The sequence below is a fragment of the Phoenix dactylifera genome, chromosome 10 (assembly GCF_051530095.1).
Source record: "Phoenix dactylifera cultivar Ajwa chromosome 10, Ajwa_hap1_PhDact_Kaust_v1.1, whole genome shotgun sequence".
Classification (NCBI taxonomy): Eukaryota; Viridiplantae; Streptophyta; class Magnoliopsida; order Arecales; family Arecaceae; genus Phoenix; species Phoenix dactylifera.
The window spans coordinates 235,001-250,000 of record NC_143199.1 but is presented as its reverse complement, the minus strand read 5'-3'; positions in this window follow the sequence as shown (position 1 = coordinate 250,000).

Sequence of the window (15,000 nt, the reverse complement as noted above, 5' to 3'; positions counted from 1 at the left end):
GGATCCACGATAGTAGGACTGTATCACACGTTAACTGCACCTAGAGGTTCATCATTCCATTCTGCTGGGTAGCCACTATATGCTGCTAGGTGTCACTGGTGGATGGTGGGACTCATAGGGATTATCTTGATGATCGATAAACCCTAACGAGTTGAGTTGGAATCGTTCCAACCCATTGAAAGGAGTTTTCAATGATATTGAGATAGAGATCACAATATATCTCACTACCAGTCAGAATAGAACCTATGGGGTCACACACACTAGAAGTATTGACCGATCCGATGGTTGAAATCGTGATTAGGAATCACAAGTAATCAATTTGATTGATAAGAAATTGAAGAAGGAACAAAGGAAATTAATTAATTGGACTTAAACACAAATCCTACTTCGAGTAGGATTCCTAGAGTCCTAATTGGATTAGGACTGGGAATCCTAGTTGGAGTAGGACTGGAATTCCTACTTAGAATAGGATTCCTACAATCCTAATGAGATTAGAAATTTTGAATTAAAATTGGATTCCTACTTGGAGTAGGATTCCTAGAAATCCTAATTGGATTAGGACTTCGGATTCAAATAGAGTCCTAATTGGATTAGGACTAAAATTAAATACATCCTAATTGGATTAGGATTCCTTAAGTCTAAATTAATTATTAATCTAATGAATCAACATGACTCCTAATTGGATTAGGATTGAAGAGTTCAATTGAGTCATGGTTCATTCAAGTCCTAATTGGATTGGGACTAGCATAGATTAAACCCAATTTGGCCAATCCTAATTAGATTAGGATTAAACCACGAAAGAGGGACCTAATCCTCTTTGGAAGAGGATTAGGCCAACCAAGTAAGAGGGGCATCAGCCCCTCTCCACTTGATTAGGTGCGACATGAAGAGAGAGGGGGCCGGCGCCCCCTCTTGGAAAGTTGTCAAGGCTCCTAACTTGTAGGAGCCCTTCATCCTTATTAAAGGAGGACTAGGGCCGGCGCCCTAGATGACCCTTTCTCCTCTTCATCACGTGGCCACCCCCTCTCCATCTCTCCTTGGTTCAGCCGCCATCAGCAAAGGGAAAAGAAGAGGAGGCGTCTCCCTCCTCTTGGTCTTCTTCCTTGGCTCCAACGCATGAAAAGAGAAGAAGGCTGCAGGGATTCTTCTTCTTCCTCTTCTTCATCCTTCTTCTTCCTCCTTCCAAGCACAATCAAGAGTTGATTGAGAAGGAGGACATCAGCCATCAAAGCTATCTCTGCAAGGGAGCTAGCACCCCGGTGAGATAGAGAGCTTGGATCGGATCCTGCTTCGTGTGGATACCCGTAGAGGCCGGACGTTTGAACGGCTTCAAGCGAACCCTCTTCCAAAACCACGAATTCAGATTTGCGGTGATCATCTACCCGCGCAAGGTAAAGATTTGATCTTCCTAATAGTTTTAAAAGTTTTAATTCTTACCTAATTACGAAAGGTCTCGAAACAACGTTCATGCGATGAACGTCGAACCCGTGCATGCCGATTCCGCTGCCATCTGAAAAAATTTTTGAAATATCAACGGCATGGGCGGGTTCCCAACAGTGGTATCAGAGCCTAGGCTTCGTAGATTAAGGTAAGAATTAAATATCTAAAGGCATATTAGATCTGAAAATTGAATGATCATGCATGCTGAAAAATTCTGCATGCAGATTTTTCAGGGGTGCTGTTTTTTTTGCATGCTGATTTTTATGTGATAAAAAGATGATTCTAATTGCATTGTTAATGGGATTACAAAGTTTAGAATCATGATTAGCATGATCAGCGACCTATGTCATGATACAATCAGTTAGTTTTCAGATCTGAAAATTATAATTGTTGCATACGGTGATGATCATAGGATTCAACCCCTTTTGGTATCAAATGTAATGACCTACGATGTGATCTGCGATGTCATGTAATTTTTCAGATGCTTGCATGCATCTTATTTGATGTTTTGAGAGGCCTGCGTGCCTCCTAAAAGGAGATGTAATTTATTTTTATTTTTATTTTACATCTGGTTGTATTTCTGTGATGTGATGTACATCAACGATCAAGTTGAAGCAAAGGCATGAGATGAAAGGTGATCTAAGCGGTTGATGGCGATGGGATCAAGAGTTGATCAAGGATCGAATCAAGGAGGCTTGGAACCAATTCAAGAGTTGAAGACCACTTGATCGATTGATGTGCATGTGCTTGTAATACGACCTAATTAGAATCCATGATCATCACCTATTTAAAGTTTAACTTTATTTGATGCTGCGATTATAACTGCCTGTGATGTACCGTTTGCATGAGATGTGAATGAGAGTCGGGTAGATAGGTTTACATGTGATGTAGCAAACCCAATTGAGACCTAAATCAAAACCTCCTCAATCAAGTCGAGAGTGAACCGACATGAGCAAGTCATATTAGATTAATTGATCTAATTGGTGTCTAGGAAAGCATGAAAGGTGGTTACTTAATTAGGACCTTACTCTCTGAGTAAGGGGAGCCTCCCACCTGCTTACCTGGCCAATTGTTCGATTACCTCTTATGAAGGGCTCAAGTTGCAAACACTAAGACCTGATTAACCAATATTAAGTCAATAGATCTTCCACTGTAGTAGAGCTGCTAAGGCCTTTCTGATGTTGATTTGTCTCGGCTGGACACAGTGGTCAAGTTGCATCGGGGGGCTGGACCTCTCTATAGACATGAGATGTTGTAGGGTAAAGGTGGGGTTGGGCACCAATAACTGTTAGGTGAGGACCCAATGACGACTTTATTCCTACGGTTATACGGTGGGTCTGACTTAACTAAGAAATGGGACCAATAACTGTTAGGTGAGGTCTTCATGGCTTAGAGACCAAGTTACACTGCACCATGCTTGAGAAGTATTGTACAAGAGTTGTACACTCATCCATCTATGTGTCACCAATAACTGTTAGGTGAGGTGGCATGTAAATCGGTGGGACCGCAGTACCCACTAGAAACCCTAGTCGTGTGGGATTTCCGTTTTCCTACCAGGGGAGTGTGAGGAATTCGAGAAAATAGTGGGAGTTACATTTGTTCTAAAAGACCTTAGAACAGATTAGGATCAAGTACAAAAATCTAACTAGAATCTTTACTCTCTGCAGATACAATGTCAGCTTCAAACCCTTTGACCCGTATTCTTGTAACCAACCGACTGACCGGAACCAATTACAAGGACTGGCTTAGAAACCTCAAAATTGTTTTGGACTGTGAGAAAATAGGCTACATACTCGATTCAGATAGCCCCACACTACCAACACGTCCTACTGATGTTCAGCGTCAGATGCATCAAAAGTGGTTGGATGATGACATTAGAGTAAAATGCTATATGATGGCATCCATGTCAAATGAACTCCAATGCCAGCATGAAAATATAAAGACTGCTAGGGACATACTGGCACACCTGCAAGAGTTGTATGGTGAGCAGAGTCGCACAGCTCGTTTTGAAGTGTCCAAGAAACTCTTCAAGACGAAGATGCGCGAAGGGCAGTCTATCCATGATCACGGTCTGACTATGATCAAGGATCTAGAGGAGCTTGAGAAGCTCGGTATGGACATGCACAAGGAATTGCAAGTAGATCTGATCCTTCAATCCCTTCCTGATTCATTTGGTCAGTTTATAGTAAACTACCAAATGAATAAGATTGAATGCACTAAGACTGAACTCATAAACATGTTGGTAACTGCTGAGGGAGCCTTGAAAGGTTCAAGGGGCAATGTCCTTGCTGCTGAGTTGACTTCTGGTTCCAAGAGAAAGTCTACTTGGAAGAAAAAGAAGCCTGCTAAGAAGCAGAAGAAAGACAAGAAGCCAAAGAAGGAAGTTCAAAAGAAAAAGGCTAACGACAAAGGAAAATGTTTCCACTGCAATGTCGAAGGCCTCTGGAAAAGGAACTGTCCTTCATACCTCGAGAGCCTGAAGAACAAGAAAGGTGACACACCTTCAGAAGGTATAGACTTGCTCATAATTGAAACTAATCTAACGGTTTCTTCTACTTCTAGTTGGGTTATAGATTCTGGTTCTAGTGCTCATTTGTGCACTACCATGCAGGGTCTAAAGGAAAGTAGAAGGCTGGCGGAAGGTGCGGTAACCCTTCGGATTGGCAACGGGGCAAAAGTTGCTGCTGTGGCTGTGGGCACCTACCATCTGCGACTACCGTCTGGATTTAGTTTAATACTTAGAGACTGCTATTATGTACCTGTTGCTAGCAGAAATTTGATTTCTGTTTCATGTCTAGCACAGGAAGGTCATGTTTTTACATTTGACAAAGACTGCTGTTCTATTTATTTGAGAAATAAAATAGTCGCACGTGGTTTCATGATTGACAGTCTCTATCATTTACATATGGATGTATCTGTGAATGTTACCGAGCAAGATGTGAGTGCCAAAGGATCCAAAAGATCCAGAGATGAGATAAACCAAAGATATATGTGGCACCTCAGGCTTGGCCATATTGGAGAGGACAGAATGAACAAAATGGATAAAGATGGGCTTTTAGGCTCATTGACTTCCGAGTCATATCCAGTTTGCGAGTCCTGTCTTCAAGGAAAAATGGCAAGACTGCCCTTTGTAGGACATGGGGAGAGGACCACTGAATTACTTGCCCTAGTACATACAGATGTATGTGGTCCATTCGATGTGCTAGCCAGGGGATGTTATTCTTACTTCATTACCTTTACCGATGATTACTCACGGTATGGGTATGTGTACCTTATGAGACACAAGTCTGAGTCTTTTGAAAAGTTCAAAGAGTTCAAGAATGAAGTAGAAAAACAAACTGGAAAACCTCTTAAGGCTCTTCGATCAGATCGAGGAGGAGAATACCTTAGTGGGAAATTCCGGGACTATCTCAAAGAAAACGGCATAGTCTCACAATGGACACCTCCGGGTACACCTCAACTCAACGGGGTGTCAGAGAGGAGGAATCGGACCCTATTGGATATGGTCAGGTCCATGATGAGCTTCACTGATTTACCTATGTTCCTTTGGGGAGATGCCTTACTCACGGCGATTTATTTATTGAATAGAGTTCCCTCTAAATCCGTTCCTACCACACCGTATGAGATATGGCATGGTAAGAAACCAAGTCTGGGTCATCTCAAGATTTGGGGATGTCCGGCCCATGTCAAGTGACTACAGGCGGACAAGTTAGAGGCTAGGACCATAAGTGCTCGTTTTATAGGATATCCTAAAGAGTCATTAGGATACAATTTCTACATCTCAGAGGATCACAATGTGTTTGTGAGCCGTCATGCCATCTTCTTGGAAAATCAGTTTATCCTTGATAGAGGCAGTGGGAGGAAAAATGAGCTTGAAGAGAAAGTCTCTGAAAAGCAACGAGTCATGGATCCTATAGAACCCATTCATAAAGAGCCAGTACACGATGTCCCTCGACCACCTCGTAGATCTAGTAGGGTCTCCCATCCTCCCGATAGATACTTAGGTATACTAGAAGAGGATACCGAGGAAATGTTCCTAGTGGGAGATAGGGATCACATACAGGATCCCAAAACCTACAACGAGGCGATATCTGATATCGATTCCGAGAAATGGCTGGAAGCTATGAAGTCAGAGTTAGACTCCATGCATTCCAACCAAGTCTGGACCTTAGTAGATCCACCAGAAGGTATTGTACCTATTGGATGCAAATGGATCTACAAAAGGAAGATAGGTTCGGATGGAGAGGTAGAGACCTATAAGGCAAGGCTTGTGGCGAAAGGGTATAGTCAGCGCGAAGGCATTGACTATCAGGAGACCTTTTCACCTGTAGCCATGCTAAAATCCATCCGAACATTGCTTGCCATTGCAGCATTTCATGATTATGAAATCTGGCAGATGGATGTGAAAACTGCTTTCCTGAATGGATATCTTGATGAAGATATCTATATGGAACAACCTTTGGGTTTCACTTCCAGTGATGGAGATCACAAGGTCTGCAAGCTGCAAAGGTCCATCTATGGACTAAAGCAAACATCTCGGAGTTGGAACACTCGTTTCGATGATGCAATCAAAACGTTTGATGAAGAGGAACCGTGTGTTTACAAAAAGGTTAGTGGGAGTGCTGTCGTTTTTCTCGTACTGTACGTAGATGACATTCTCCTGATTGGGAATGATATTCCCATGCTAACCTCGGTCTAGGTCTGGTTGTCAAAAGAATTCTCCATGAAAGACCTTGGGGAAGCATCCTATATTTTGGGAATAAAGGTCTATAGAGATAGATCTAAAAGGATGCTTGGCCTTTCACAGAAGATGTACATAGAGGAGGTGCTGAAGAGGTTCAGCATGGAAAACTCCAAGAGGGGTCTCTTACCCCTTAGGCATGGAATTCATCTCTCCAAGAAGATGTGCCCCAACACATCTGAAGAGATTCAACGCATGAGCAAGATTCCCTATGCATCGACAATAGGAAGCCTCATGTATGCCATGCTGTGTACACGACCTGATATAGCTCTTGCTGTGAGTGTCACAAGCAGATATCAGTCAGATCCAGGCAAGAAGCACTGGATAGCTGTGAAAGAACAGTCTTAAGTACTTGAGAAGAACTAAGGACATGTTCTTGGTCTTTGGGAGAAGATCAGAGTTGAAGGTAGAAGGATGCACACATATAGATGATAGAAAGTCTACATCAGAATATGTGCAATTGTGGTTCAGTAAATTGGAAGAGTTCCAAACAACCGATCATTATAGATTCTACCTTAGAAGCTGAATGTTAAGCCGTATCTAAGGGTGCAGTGGAAACCTTCTGATTAAAAGTTAATTGCAGAGTTAGGTGTAATGTCATTAGATGCCATAACACTTTACTGCGATAACATTGGCACCATAGCACTAGCTATGGAGCCATGGTCTCATCAGAAGTCCAAGCACATAGAGCGGCACTTCCATTTCATACGCGACTATGATGTAGAGGTGCAGAGAGTAGACTCCGCGGATAACGTGACGGACCCGTTCACTAAGCAGCTGAGTCAGCAAAAGACTGAAGCCCACCTTGAGAAGATGGGCCTAAGATATATGACCAATTGGCTTTAGTGCAAGTGGAAGATTGTTAGATGTATGCCCTAGAAGCCAATCTGGCTGACACATTATTAATTCTAGGGACATAATTTTGTACTTGACTATTTATTATTGAATAAATAAAAGGCATCTTTTCATTCATATTGTTTATGTGTCTATGAATCGTCCAAAAAATTAATAAGATGATGATACATATTCTCAGGAGTTGAGAATTTGAGCCATGTATCATTGGTGATTAATTTCTAAATGCTCCTGATCAATGGATCATCACGAGGACGGTGATCGATCCGATCAGTGCACAGATCACTTTCCTTCTGGATGGACGAGACTTGAGTCCACAGTGTAGGAACACTGAAGTGATAGTGCAGGTGCTTGTTAGAGAACAAGGGTACTGAGCGTGACCAAGACAAGAAGTCACTTGGATGTCTATCCACTCGTCAGTGACTTGCTTGATGTTGCAGTAGTGTGACTGGTCCTTTGACCTGCGGTGCTTCGGCTACTCACAGTGAGGTTATTGTAGTTTGACTGCACACATACATGGTCTCTAGCCATATGGGTCCATGCAGTGTAGATTGGCTGCAGTAGGTTCACTGTAGGAGTAGGGTATGCACCTATAAGGAATCTATCGACCTTGATAGAAGAGGAGTGATCCTATGTGATTTGTTAGACTGAGTTCTAAGACCTTGGCCAGGGCAGTAATATAAAGTGGAAAAAGAGTTTTCCACTATCGAACTCAAGTCGAATAAATCTTGACATATGACAGACGATGGGGTTTGACGAGTTGTCCATGACCTCCGTCCTATAGGGATCCACGATAGTAGGACTGTATCACACGTTAACTGCACCTAGAGGTTCATCATTCCATTCTGCTGGGTAGCCACTATATGCTGCTAGGTGTCACTGGTGGATGGTGGGACTCATAGGGATTATCTTGATGATCGATAAACCCTAACGAGTTGAGTTGGAATCGTTCCAACCCATTGAAAGGAGTTTTCAATGATATTGAGATAGAGATCACAATATATCTCACTACCAGTCAGAATAGAACCTATGGGGTCACACACACTAGAAGTATTGACCGATCCGATGGTTGAAATCGTGATTAGGAATCACAAGTAATCAATTTGATTGATAAGAAATTGAAGAAGGAACAAAGGAAATTAATTAATTGGACTTAAACACAAATCCTACTTCGAGTAGGATTCCTAGAGTCCTAATTGGATTAGGACTGGGAATCCTAGTTGGAGTAGGACTGGAATTCCTACTTAGAATAGGATTCCTACAATCCTAATGAGATTAGAAATTTTGAATTAAAATTGGATTCCTACTTGGAGTAGGATTCCTAGAAATCCTAATTGGATTAGGACTTCGGATTCAAATAGAGTCCTAATTGGATTAGGACTAAAATTAAATACATCCTAATTGGATTAGGATTCCTTAAGTCTAAATTAATTATTAATCTAATGAATCAACATGACTCCTAATTGGATTAGGATTGAAGAGTTCAATTGAGTCATGGTTCATTCAAGTCCTAATTGGATTGGGACTAGCATAGATTAAACCCAATTTGGCCAATCCTAATTAGATTAGGATTAAACCACGAAAGAGGGACCTAATCCTCTTTGGAAGAGGATTAGGCCAACCAAGTAAGAGGGGCATCAGCCCCTCTCCACTTGATTAGGTGCGACATGAAGAGAGAGGGGGCCGGCGCCCCCTCTTGGAAAGTTGTCAAGGCTCCTAACTTGTAGGAGCCCTTCATCCTTATTAAAGGAGGACTAGGGCCGGCGCCCTAGATGACCCTTTCTCCTCTTCATCACGTGGCCACCCCCTCTCCATCTCTCCTTGGTTCAGCCGCCATCAGCAAAGGGAAAAGAAGAGGAGGCGTCTCCCTCCTCTTGGTCTTCTTCCTTGGCTCCAACGCATGAAAAGAGAAGAAGGCTGCAGGGATTCTTCTTCTTCCTCTTCTTCATCCTTCTTCTTCCTCCTTCCAAGCACAATCAAGAGTTGATTGAGAAGGAGGACATCAGCCATCAAAGCTATCTCTGCAAGGGAGCTAGCACCCCGGTGAGATAGAGAGCTTGGATCGGATCCTGCTTCGTGTGGATACCCGTAGAGGCCGGACGTTTGAACGGCTTCAAGCGAACCCTCTTCCAAAACCACGAATTCAGATTTGCGGTGATCATCTACCCGCGCAAGGTAAAGATTTGATCTTCCTAATAGTTTTAAAAGTTTTAATTCTTACCTAATTACGAAAGGTCTCGAAACAACGTTCATGCGATGAACGTCGAACCCGTGCATGCCGATTCCGCTGCCATCTGAAAAAATTTTTGAAATATCAACGGCATGGGCGGGTTCCCAACACCCCCGAGATTCGGCCCAAGCGCGACCGACATTCGACCCACGGGCGGTCGAGCCCGGCCGCGCGCGCAACCGGCCGCGCGCGGCCCCTGGTGCCCGCCCGCCCGCGCGAGGCGGGGCGCTCGAAGGCGCGCAGGGCCGGGCGGCAGGCCCCGCGCGCGCGCCCGCGCCCGAACGCTCGGCGGAGCAAGGGCCCGGGCGCCGTGCCGCGCGCGCACCAGAAAGAACGAACATGAGCGCGCCCGCCCGGGCCAGGGCCCTGGCGCGACGGCCGCGCGACGGCCCGAGCGCCCCCGCCGCGCGCGAGCGCCCGCGCGCCGCTCGGCCGGGGGCGCCCGGCCCTGCGCAGAACCGAGCGACCACGCCGCGGACGCGCGAGTGCCCAGGCGCGACAGCGGGACGGCGCGCGCGTCCGAGAGGCCGATCGGCCTAGCGCGCCCGTCCTTGCGCGAACCCGGGCAACGGCCCGCCCGCCCGCGCGGCCCGGCCGCCCGCGCGACGCGCCCATCCGCGCGGGCCAAATGCGCAGAACCGAGCGACCACGCCGCGGCCGCGCGCGCGCCAAGGCGCGGGAGCACGACGAAGCGCGCGCCCGAGCGGCCGATCGGCCCAGCGCGCCCGTCCTTGCGCGTCACCGGCCAACGGCCCCGCGCACGCGCGGCGCGCCCGCCCGCGCGGCGCGACCATCCGCGCTGGGCGACGGGCTCGGGCGGAAGGCCCGCCCAGGCAGGACACACCCCCTTACCTCCCCAGCGGGGCATCCTCCGAAGGCCCACCCCAAGGGCTCCAGCGAATCGAGGAGCATTGCACACGGAAACGGCCCGGACGCGAGTCCCGGTCGCACGGGGTGCGCATCCGGAACGTCCGGGACGCGCTTCCCGGGAGGGCCGATGGAGGGAGCCGAAGTGGCGCACGGCCGCCGGGCACGGACGGCCGAAGGCAGCGCCCGTGCGCCGGGAAGTCGGCAGGCGCGTGCCGGCTCCGTCGGGGATGAAATGTGCCGGGCAAGTCCGCCGCGAGGCAACGGTCCTGTGCGGAGTGGAGCGGAAGGCCCGCCGCGGCGGCAGCAGACCCCCCCTCCCTACCACCCCGGCGGGGCATCCGCCCAAAGCCCACCCCAAGCGTTCCAAAGTACCGAGGAGCGTTGCAAACGGGAACGGCCCGGACACGCGACCCGGTCGCACGGGATGCGCGTCCCGGTCGCACGGGTCGCGCGTCCCGGGAGGGCCGACGGACGAAGCCGAAGTGGCGCACGGCCGCCGCGCACGGACGGCCGGCGGCGGCGCCCGTGCGCCGGAAAGTCGTCGGGCGCGCGACGGCTCCGTCGGGGACGAACGGTGCCGGGCACGACCGCCGCGAGGCAACGGACTTGTGCGGAGGGGGGCGGAAGGCCCGCCGCGGCGGCGCCAGCCCCCCCTCCCTACCACCCCGACGGGGCATCCGCCCAAAGCCCACCCCAAGCGTTCCAAAGTACCGAGGAGCGTTGCAAACGGGAACCGCCCGGACACGCATCCCGGTCGCACGGGATGCGCGTCCCGGTCGCACGGGTCGCGCGTCCCGGGAGGGCCGACGGAGGAAGCCGGCGCACGGCCGCCGCGCGGACGGCCGGCGGGGGCGCCCATGCGCCGGGGCCTCGGCGGGCGCGGGCCGGCTCCCTCGGGGACGAACGGTGCCGGGCCCGCCCGCCGCGAGGCGACGGACTTGTGCGGAGTGGAGCGGAAGTCCCGCCGCGGCAGCAGCAGCCCCCCCTCCCTACCACCCCGGCGGGGCATCCGCCCAAGGCCCACCCCAAGCGTTCCAAAGTACCGAGGAGCGTTGCAAACGGGAACGGCCCGGACACGCGTCCCGGTCTCACGGGATGCGCGTCCCGGTCGCACGGGTCGCGCATCCCGGGAGGGCCGACGGAGGAAGCCGGCGCACGGCCGCCGCGCGGACGGCCGGCGGCGGCGCCCATGCGCCGGGGCCTCGGCGGGCGCGTGCCGGCTCCCTCGGGGACGAACGGTGCCGGGCGCGCCCGCCGCGAGGCGACGGACTTGTGCGGAGTGGAGCGGAAGTCCCGCCGCGGCAGCAGCAGCCCCCCCTCCCTACCACCCCGGCGGGGCATCCGCCCAAGGCCCACCCCAAGCGTTCCAAAGTACCGAGGAGCGTTGCAAACGGGAACGGCCCGGACACGCGTCCCGGTCTCACGGGATGCGCGTCCCGGTCGCACGGGTCGCGCATCCCGGGAGGGCCGACGGAGGAAGCCGGCGCACGGCCGCCGCGCGGACGGCCGGCGGCGGCGCCCATGCGCCGGGGCCTCGGCGGGCGCGTGCCAGCTCCCTCGGGGACGAACGGTGCCGGGCGCGCCCGCCGCGAGGCGACGGACTTGTGCGGAGTGGAGCGGAAGTCCCGCCGCGGCAGCAGCCGCCCCCCCTCCCTACCACCCCGGCGGGGCATCCGCCCAAAGCCCACCCCAAGCGTTCCAAAGTACCGAGGAGCGTTGCAAACGGGAACGGCCCGGACACGCGTCCCGGTCGCACGGGATGCGAGTCCCGGTCGCACGGGTCGCGCGTCCCGGGAGGACAGACCGAGCAAGCCGAGGTGCCGCTCACGGCCGCCGCGAGGGACGTACGGCGCCGGCGCCCGCGCCCCGTGGCACGGCCTAGAGCGTGCCCCCCTGCCACCCCATCGGGGCATCGGCGCAAAGCCCACCGCGGGGTAGATAACCGAAGGCAACGAGGGACGGTGGATGCACATATCCGAGCAGTGGCGATAGGGCCGGAGGGAGCACCGACAGGGCCGTGAGATTTTAAAGTACCGAGGGAATTTGCAAACCGGGCCCGCCCCTCCCCCCGTCCATCGCACGCCGATCGGGGGTCCGGCGCCCCGCGGGGGGCTGCCGGCATGCGCTCCCGGTGCAGGCATCGACGAGCCGCCCGCGACCTCCACTCGGGTCCGAGCCCCCAAGCGCGGATGCCGAAACCCGCCGGCCGCGGCAGCCCCACCCCTGCCACCCCATCGGGGCATCGGCGCAAGGCCCACCCTGGGGTAGATAACCGAAGGCAACGAGGGACGGTGGATGCACATATCCGAGCAATAGCGATAGGGCCGGAGCGAAGACCGAGGGGGTCGGGGGGTTTTAATGTTCCGAGGGAAGTTGGAAACGGGGCCCGCCCGGACGCCCGTCCCTCGCACGCCGATCGGGGGTCCCGCACCCCGCGGGGGGCTGCCGGCATGCGCCCCTAGTACAAGCATCGACGAGTCGCCCGCGACCTCCACTCGGATCCGGCGGCGCACGCGCGGATGGCGAAACGCGGCGGCCGCGGCTGCAGCCCCCCTACCACCCCGTTGGCGCGTCGGCGCAAAGCCCACCCCGGGGAGGATAACCGAAGGCGACGAGGGACGATGCATGCACATATCCGAGCAAATACCGAGAGGGTCGGGGGGAAGACCGAGAGGCAAGGGGTGTTTAGAGTACCGAGGGAAGTTGCGAAAGGGGCCCGCCCGGACGCTCGCCGCTCGCAGGCGATCCGGCGGGGCGCACGGAGGGCGCCGCCCATCGCCGGAGCTTGCTCGGTCATCTCTGCCGCACGGACACGTAAGCGCCGCCGCGCAAGGTTCGGCCGGCGGGGCGGACGGTTCGCCGCCGCAGGCCTTTCCCGCAGCCGGAACGTGGGCCCGGCGTTGCGCGCCGGCGGGCCGCGCAATCCGCCGGGGCGCACGGCGGGCGCCGCCCGTCGCCGGGGCTTCGCTCGGTCATCTCGGCCGCACGGACACGTGCGCGCAGCCGCGGAAGGTTCGGCCGGCGGGGCGGACGGTTCGCCGACGCAGGCCTCTCCCGCGGCCGGAACGCGGGACCGGCGTTGCGCGCCGGCGGAAGGCGCGATCCGGCAGGGCGCACGGCGGGCGCCGCCCGGGCTTCGCTCGGTCATCTCGGCCGCACGGACACGTGCGCGCCGCCCATCGCCGGGGCTTCGCTCGGTCATCTCGGCCGCGCCGCCACGTGCGCGCCGCCGCGGAAGGCTTGGCCGGCCGGGCGGACGGTTCGCCGCCGCAGGCCTTTCCCGCAGCATGCGCCCCTTCGCCCGAACGACCGCGGGACTCCGGTACGGCCTAGCCGTCGGCCGCCCGGCTGCAAGCCGTCGGGGCCGCTCGATCCCCGTCGCGTGCCGGCCGCCGCTCGGGCCAGCCGGCCGGCTGCCGCACGTAACCTCTGACCTCATCAGCGGTCGATCCGCACCGCGCTGGTCTTCGGTGCGGACCCGTCGGGGCCGTGCCGCGCCGGCCGTCGCATCCGGTTCCGCAGGCGCCGCCCGGTTGCCTCCCGCCCTCGTGCGCTCGCGCCGGCCGGGCGACGCGGTGCCCGCGGGACTCGGGCATGGTTGAGCCGTCGGCCGCCCGGCGGCATGCCGCCGCCGCTCCGCGCCGCGTGCCGGCTGCGCTCCTCCCCGCGCCCGTCCGCGGGCGGGCCCGCCGCCGCTCGCGCCGGCCGGGCGACGCGGTGCCCGCGGGACTCGGGCATGGTTGAGCCGTCGGCCGCCCGGCGGCATGCCGCCGCCGCTCCGCGCCGCGTGCCGGCTGCGCTCCTCCCCGCGCCCGTCCGCGGGCGGGCCCGCCGCCGCTCGCGCCGGCCGGGCGACGCGGTGCCCGCGGGACTCGGGCACGGTTGAGCCGACGGCCTCCCGGCGGCATGCCGCCGCCGCTCCGCGCCGCGTGCCGGCTGCGCTCCTCCCCGCGCCCGTCCGTGGGCGGGCCCGCCGCCGCTCGGCCTAGCCCCCCGGCTGCCGCACGTAACCTGCGACCTCGTCGGCGCTGGATGCGCGTCGTGACAGTTTTCGGTGGGGCGCCGCGGAGGCGCCGGGGGCCCATGCGACGGGCCAGGGGGCGAACGGAGGGCTCGGTCAGCCCTAACAGGGGACCGGCGACAAAGGAGCGGTCGCGCAAAGCTTCGTAAGGGACCCAGACGACGGGCCTACCGATCCGAAGCACCGCGCACGGACGCGCAGCGGGCCCACGACGGGCCGACACGGAAGGCCCGCCGCCAAGGCCGCAAAACCGACAAAGGAACCCACGGGGACGCACCAGAGCGGGCAAAGCTTTCACCGAACGGGACGGGACCGAGCCCCCGCAACAGGCGAGGGCGACGGATCCGACCAAGTAAGGCCGATCCCGCTCCACGCACGCGCGGCCGCAGGAACTTCGTGAGGGACGGGACGACCGGCCGACCGAACCGAAGCGCCGCGCACGGCCGCCGCGAGGGCCGGCCGGAGGCATAGACCGAGCGCCGCGCCAGCGGAAGGAGCGTGCCGGCTCCGTCGGGGACCACCTGCGCACGGTCCGTCCGAGCGAGCCGACGGACCGGCGCGGAAGGCCCGGCGCCGAGCCCGCAAAACCGACAAAGGAACCCACAGGGACGCACCAAAGCGGCCCAAGATTTCACCGAGACGGGACCGAGCCCACGCAACATGCGATGGCGACGGATCGGACCAAGTAAGGCCGATCCAACTCCGCGCGCGCGCGGCCGCGAGCACTTCGTGAGGGACAGGAAGACCGGCCGACCGAACCGAAGCGCCGCGCACGGCCGCCACAAGGGCCGGCTGGAGGCGTAGACCGAGAGCCGCACCAGCGGAAGGAGCGTGCCGGCTCCGTCG